Raw genomic sequence first — 6,911 nt, 5'->3', positions numbered from 1 at the left:
ATCAATTAACCCACATACCTGTACGTCTTTGGATTATATGAGGAATCCGAAGATCTCGGAGAAAACCCACGCAGGTCACGGGGAGAACGGACACATTCCGTACAGACAGCGCCCGTAGACGGGATCGAACCTGGCGCTGCAAGCGTTGTAAGGCAGCAACTCTACCGCTGCGCCACCGTGTCAGTCATTCCCACTCCTCCCCTCTCCCCTGCGCAGAAGATACGGAAGCTCGAAAGCACCTACCACAAGACATAGCTAGGAGCAGGTCTGAAGATGGGTCTCGACCTGAAAAGTCACCTGTCCATTTTCTCCAGAGATGCTGCCTGTCCCGCTGAGTTACTCCAGCTTTTTGTGGCTGTCTTCGGTGTAAACCAGCATCTGCAGTTTCTTCCTACACATCAGAATGATGCCATTCGGCCCGTCGTGCCTGCTCCGCCATTCAATCATGGCCGATCTGTCTCTCCCTCCTCACCCCCTTCTCCCTGTAGCCCCCTGACACACTTGCTGCAGACACCCACGCAGTCCCACCCCCACCCATGGGTGCTGCAGATACACGGGCGACCCAGGCAGGGCTGAATCTCTCCCAAAGGGGCAAGGGTTCTTGATCCCAGAGAGGGGTAGCAATGCTGCCTGTCCCGCTGGTAGCAAAGCCGTGCGGCCTGGCCTCCCCGGGACGGGGGCGGCAGGGGAGAGGATGGGCTGAGTGGCCTGGGCTACCCCAGGTGAAGGCTAGTAGGGACAGGACAAGCAGCAGAGGCCTTGCTTCCCCTCCACCCCTCCAGGGCAGGGGCTAGGAAAGAGGAAATGGGCTGAGGGGGCAAGTAGTGACGGGACGGGGAGAGGGGCTAGTAGTGGGAGGGGGAATGGGGCTAGTAGCGAGGGGATGGGCCGATGGGTGGCTGGGAGTGTGGGGACGGGCCGTGGGGATGGGGCTAGAGCGAGGGGACGGGCCGAGGGGGGCTAGTAGCGAGGGGATGGGCCGATGGGTGGCTGGGAGTGTGGGGACGGGCCGTGGGGATGGGGCTAGAGCGAGGGGACGGACCGAGGGGGAGATCGTAGTGAGGAGACGGGCCGAGGGGCTGGGGCGCGGCTGGGAGTGAGGGAACGGGGGCTAGTAGCGAGGGGACGGGCCGAGAGGGCGGGCCGGGGGCCGGGACGCGGCTGGAAGTGAGGGGACAGGGAGGGGGGCTAGTAGCGAGGGGACGGGCCGAGCGGCCGGGGCGCGGCTGGGTGTGAGGGGACTAGTAGCGGGTGGGTGGGGGCTAGGTTTCCAGTCAGGTTTCAGAGCCCACCACAGCACAGAGTCTGCCTTGTTGAAGGTACACAACGACCTGCTTCTCGCCATCGACACCGGCGACTGTGCAATCCTGCTCCTTCTCGACCTCAGCGCAGCGTTCGATACAGTGGACCACACCATCCTTATTGACCGTCTCCGGTACGCGGTTGGCATTGATGGCACTGCCCTGAGCTGGTTCGCTTCGTACCTCAAAGATAGAAGTTTCGCCATCAACATAGGCAGTTATTCCTCTGCTCCAGCTAGCCTCTCCTGCAGAGTTCCACAAGGCTCCATCCTAGGCCCCATTCTCTTCTCTCTATACATGCTCCCCCTTGGCCAAATCATTCAAAGGCACGGCATTTCTTTCCACTGCTATGCCGATGACACTCAGCTTTACCTCCCCCTGAAACCCAACAACCAGTCTAATTTAAACAGCCTCTTACACTGCCTTGAGGACATAAAATGTTGGATGGCCCAGAACTTCCTCCAATTAAATGAGAGCAAGTCTGAGGTCATCCTATTCGGCCCCCCCCCCCACCCGACTCCATCAAATCGATAACAGGCAGTCTTGGAAGTCTATCCTGCCTAGTCAAACCGCATGTCAAAAACCTCGGCATGATATTTGACTCTGCATTAAAATTTGATAAGCAAGTCAACGCTGTGGTAAAAGCCAGCTTCTTCCAACTTCGAACCATAGCTAAAATCAAACCTTTCCTCCAAATCGACGACACAGAAAAAATCATTCACGCTTTCATTTCCTCCCGCCTAGACTACTGCAACTCCCTATACACTGGGATCTGCCAATCTTCCCTGTCCCGCCTGCAACTGGTCCAAAACGCCGCAGCGAGACTCCTGACGGGTACCTGTAAAAGGGACCACATCACCCCGATTCTGGCCTCTCTCCACTGGCTCCCTGTACGGTACAGAATCAACTTCAAGCTCCTCCTCTTCACGTATAAAGCCCTAAATGGACATTCCCCTCCTACATCAAAAATCTTCTAACCCCCCTCTCTAACTCCAGGTCCCTCAGGTCGGCCGACTTGGGGCTACTCACTATCCCGCGGTCTAGGCTTAAGCTCAGGGGTGACCGCGCTTTTGCGGTTGCAGCTCCTAGACTGTGGAACAGCATCCCTCTCCCCATCAGAACTGCCCCCTCCATCGACTCCTTTAAGTCCAGGCTCAAAACCTATTTCTACTCCCTAGCGATTGAGGCTCATTGAGGAGGCGCTGTGAACTGTTTGCGTGCTACTGCATGTTTCTTTTTTTTCCCCATTGGAACCTAATCAGATGTACAGCACTTTGGTCAACGTGGGTTGTTTTTAAATGTGCTATACAAATAAATAAATAAAAAATAAAATTGACTTGACTTGACATTGATAAATAGACAATAGCTGCAGGAGGAGGCCATTCGGCCCTTCGAGCCAGGACCGCCATTCAATGTGGTCATGGCTGATCATCCACAATCAGTGCCCTGTTCCTGCCTTCTCCCCATACCCCCTGATTCCGCTGGACCCTAGAGCTCTATCTAACTCTCTCTTGAATATATCCGGTGAATCCACAGATTCACAACTCTCTGGGTGAAAAAAGTTTTTCCTCATCTCAGTTCTAAATGGCCGACCCCTTATTCTTAAACTGTGTGTGACCCCTGGTTCTGGACTTCCCCAACACCGGGATCATGTTTCCTGCATCTAGCGTGTCCAATCCCTTCATAATTTTATGTGTTTCTGTAAGATCCCCGCTCATCCTTCTAAATCCCAGTGAATACAAGCCCTGCAGCTCCATTCTTTCATCATATGACAGTCCCGCCATCTCGGGAATTAACCTCGTGAACCTGCGCTGCACTCCCTCAATAGGAAGACAACTCGTTCCATGTACCTACCACCCTTTGTGTAAAAAAAATGACCCCTCATGTTCCTGTGAAATCTTTCCCCCGTCTCACCTTAAACCTATGTCCTCTGGTTCTTGATTCCCCGACTCTGAGTAAAAGACTCTGTGCCTCTACCCTAGCTATTCCCCTCATGATCGTATACATCATCATAAGGTCACCCCTCATCCTCCTGCGCTCCAAGGAATAAAGTCCGAGCCTGTTCAACCTCTTCCTATTGCTCAGGCCCTCAAGTCCTGGCAACATATTTGTGAAACTTCTCTGTAATCTTTCCAGTTTAACGACATTTATACATGAATGACACACAACATTCTACAAGAAAGAAGACTGTGCGAAAAAGTGTGACATTTATCCTGCAAATTCTGCAGGGGCATTGTAACTGTTCGTGCCAGCCCCAAACTGTGGTCCCAAATCGCCCCTTCCAGTTTTTAATCGTGTGATTTTTCTATTAACACAAGTTTGCTAGGAATGTATATTTTAAATTAGTTTATTAATATAAACTGCAGATTCTGTTTCTAATATTGCAGCCATTTCAATGACAATTTTAATGTTCTTTTAAATATTTTTGTGGATTTTGTTTGAATTATTCGTTGGATGCAAAGACACAATTGGACACAATCCGAGACTGTGGAACAGCATCCCTCTCCCCATCAGAACTGCCCCCTCCATCGACTCCGTTAAGTCCAGGCTCAAAACCTATTTCTACTCTCTAGCGTTTGAGGCCCTCTGAGGGGGTGCTGTGAACTGTTTATGTATGTGCTGTTATGTTTGTGTGCCACTGTATGTTCGTTTCTTAGTACCTGAACTGATGTACAGCACTTTGGTCAACGTGGGTTGTTTTTAAATGTGCTATACAAATAAAATTGACTTGGCTTGACACAAAACAGACATCTAAAGAGGGGTCTCGACCCAAAACATCACCCATTCCTTCCATCCGGACATGCCGCCTGTCCCGCTGAGTTACTCCAGCAATTTGTGTCTATGTTTGGTTTAAACCACCATTTGCAGTTCCTTCCTACACACAAACAGACCATTCGGCCCAATCAAGCATTTCTGGTCTTCATGCTCCAGGCAAGCTTCCTCCTCAGTTTAAAACTATCGGCATAACCCCCTTTTTTCTTTTTCCCTCGGGTGGCACAGTGGCCTAGATGGTAGAGCCGCTGCCCCACAGCGCCAGATACCAGGGTTTCCATCCTGACCTCGGGTACTGTCCGTGTGGAGTTTGCACATTCTCTCTGTGACTGCGTGGGTTTCCTCCGGGTGCTCCGGTTTCCTCCCATATCCCAAAGACGTGTGAGTTCGTAGGATTATTGGCTTCGGTAAAAATTGTAAATTGTCCCTAGTGATTAGCCTATTGCTAGTGAACAGGGATCACTGGTTGGTGCGGACCCGGTGGGCCAAAAGGACCTGTTTCTGCACTGTATGTCCCCCCATGGCTCGGTAGTTTTGAGTTTAGTTGATTGAGTTCAGTTAACCATATAACCATATAACAACTACAGCACGGAAACAGGCCCGTTCGGCCCTACCAGTCCACGCCGACCACTCTCCCTGACCTAGTCTCATCTACCTGCACTCAGACCATAACCCTCTAATCCCCTCTTATCCATATACCTATCCAATTTACTCTTAAATAATAAAATCGAGCCTGCCTCCACCACTTCCACCGGAAGCCCATTCCATACAGCCACCACCCTCTGAGTAAAGAAGTTACCCCTCATGTTACCCCTAAACTTTTGTCCCTCAATTCTGAAGCTATGTCCCCTTGTTGGAATCTTCCCCACTCTCAAAGGGAAAAGCCTACCCACGTCAACTCTGTCCGTCCCTCTCAAAATTTAAAAAACCTCTATCAAGTCCCCCCTCAACCTTCTACGCTCCAAAGAATAAAGAACCAACCTGTTCAACCTCTCTCTGCAGCTTAAGTGCTGAAACCCAGGCAACATTCTAGTAAATCTCCTCTGTACCCTCTCCATTTTGTCGACATCCTTCCTATAATTTGGCGACCAGAACTGCACACCATACCCCAGATTCGGCCTCACCAATGCCCTGTACAATTTTAACATTACATCCCAACTTTTATACTCGATGCTCTGATTTATAAAGGCAAGCATACCAAACGCCTTCTTCACCACCCTATCCACATGAGATTCCACCTTCAGGGAACAATGCACAGTTATTCCCAGATCCCTCTGTTCCACTGCATTCCTCAATTCCCTACCATTTACCCTGTACGTCCTATTTTGATTTGTCCTACCAAAATGCAGCACCTCACACTTATCAGCATTAAACTCCATCTGCCATCTTTCAGCCCACCCTTCCAAAAGGCCCAAGTCTCTCTGTAGACTTTGAAACTCTACTTCATTATTAACTACACCACCTATCTTAGTATCATCTGCATATTTACTAATCCAATTTGCCACACCATCATCCAGATCATTAATGTAAATGACAAACAACAGTGGACCCAACACAGATCCTTGGGGTACTCCACTAGACACTGGCCTCCAACCTGACATACAATTGTCAACCATTACCCTCTGGTATCTCCCATTCAGCCATTGTTGAATCCATCTTGCAACCTCACTATTAATACCCAACGATTTAACCTTCTTAATCAACCTTCCATGTGGAACCTTGTCAAATGCCTTACTGAAGTCCATATAGACAACATCCACAGCCTTGCCCTTATCAATTTCCCTGGTAACCTCTTCAAAAAATTCAAGAAGATTAGTCAAACATGACCTTCCAGGCACAAATCCATGTTGACTGTTTCTAATCAGGCCTTGTTTATCCAAATAATTATATATATTGTCCCTAAGTACCTTTTCCATTAATTTTCCCACCACAGACGTCAAACTAACAGGTCAGGATGGAACCCGCTCACCCGCTCACTACCGAGGTGCAGTGAAAAGCTTTTGTTGAGTGCTAACCAGTGGATGAGAACGTGATGTACTATAGAACTAGTGTGATCGGGTGATCGATGGTCGGTGTGGACGCGGTGGATTGAAGGGACTGTTTCCGTGCTGTATCTTTAAACTAAAATATATTCACTCTATTCTGTTCAACCTGAGGGAGTGGGTCACACATTCCCACTGTTCTTTGGCTAAAAAACGTTCTTTGGTTTACTTTAAGAGATACAGGCCCTTTGGCCCACCGTGTCCGTGCTGACCAGCGATCCCTGTACATTAGCACTATCCCACACAGGGTGGCGTGGGTCTCTGATGATGCTGGCTGCCTTTCCCAGGAACAGGAGAAATCTTCCTTCGAAATCTCACCTAAAAAAGAAATCAGAGCAAATGGAGCAGCAACAAAGCAGAAGCAACAGGGCAGCGCAGTGACACAAGTAGTGCTGCTGTCTCCTAGTTCTGGTGAGCGGGTTCCATGCTGACCTCGGGCGCTGCCCGTATGGTTCACGCCTTCTCCCGGTGACCGCGTCGGATTCTTTCCACGTCCACAATACACACTGGTTCTATGGTCAATCGGCGTCTTCAAGTTATCCCTGTGAAAGTGGGTGGTGGGCGGATGAATGGGAATTAAAGGTAACGTGAGAAAGAAAAGGCAGCAGGGAATTGTATTGGGCGAAGAGGATTGATGGGTTATAAGATTCACTCTCTGCACTCGTCCGCCCCGCCCTCTCCCTCCCCCTCCCGAAACCTCACAAAATTCCCTCTCCATCCCGGATAAAGACTCCGGGAGACATGTTCTCCCCCGGTCCCGGGGCCGCGCTGCCCGAGTCTCCCCCCGACCCCCGGG

This window comes from Rhinoraja longicauda, chromosome 19 (genome assembly GCF_053455715.1).
Source record: "Rhinoraja longicauda isolate Sanriku21f chromosome 19, sRhiLon1.1, whole genome shotgun sequence".
Lineage (NCBI taxonomy): Eukaryota > Metazoa > Chordata > Chondrichthyes > Rajiformes > Arhynchobatidae > Rhinoraja > Rhinoraja longicauda.
Note: the sequence above shows the minus strand (reverse complement) of the source record.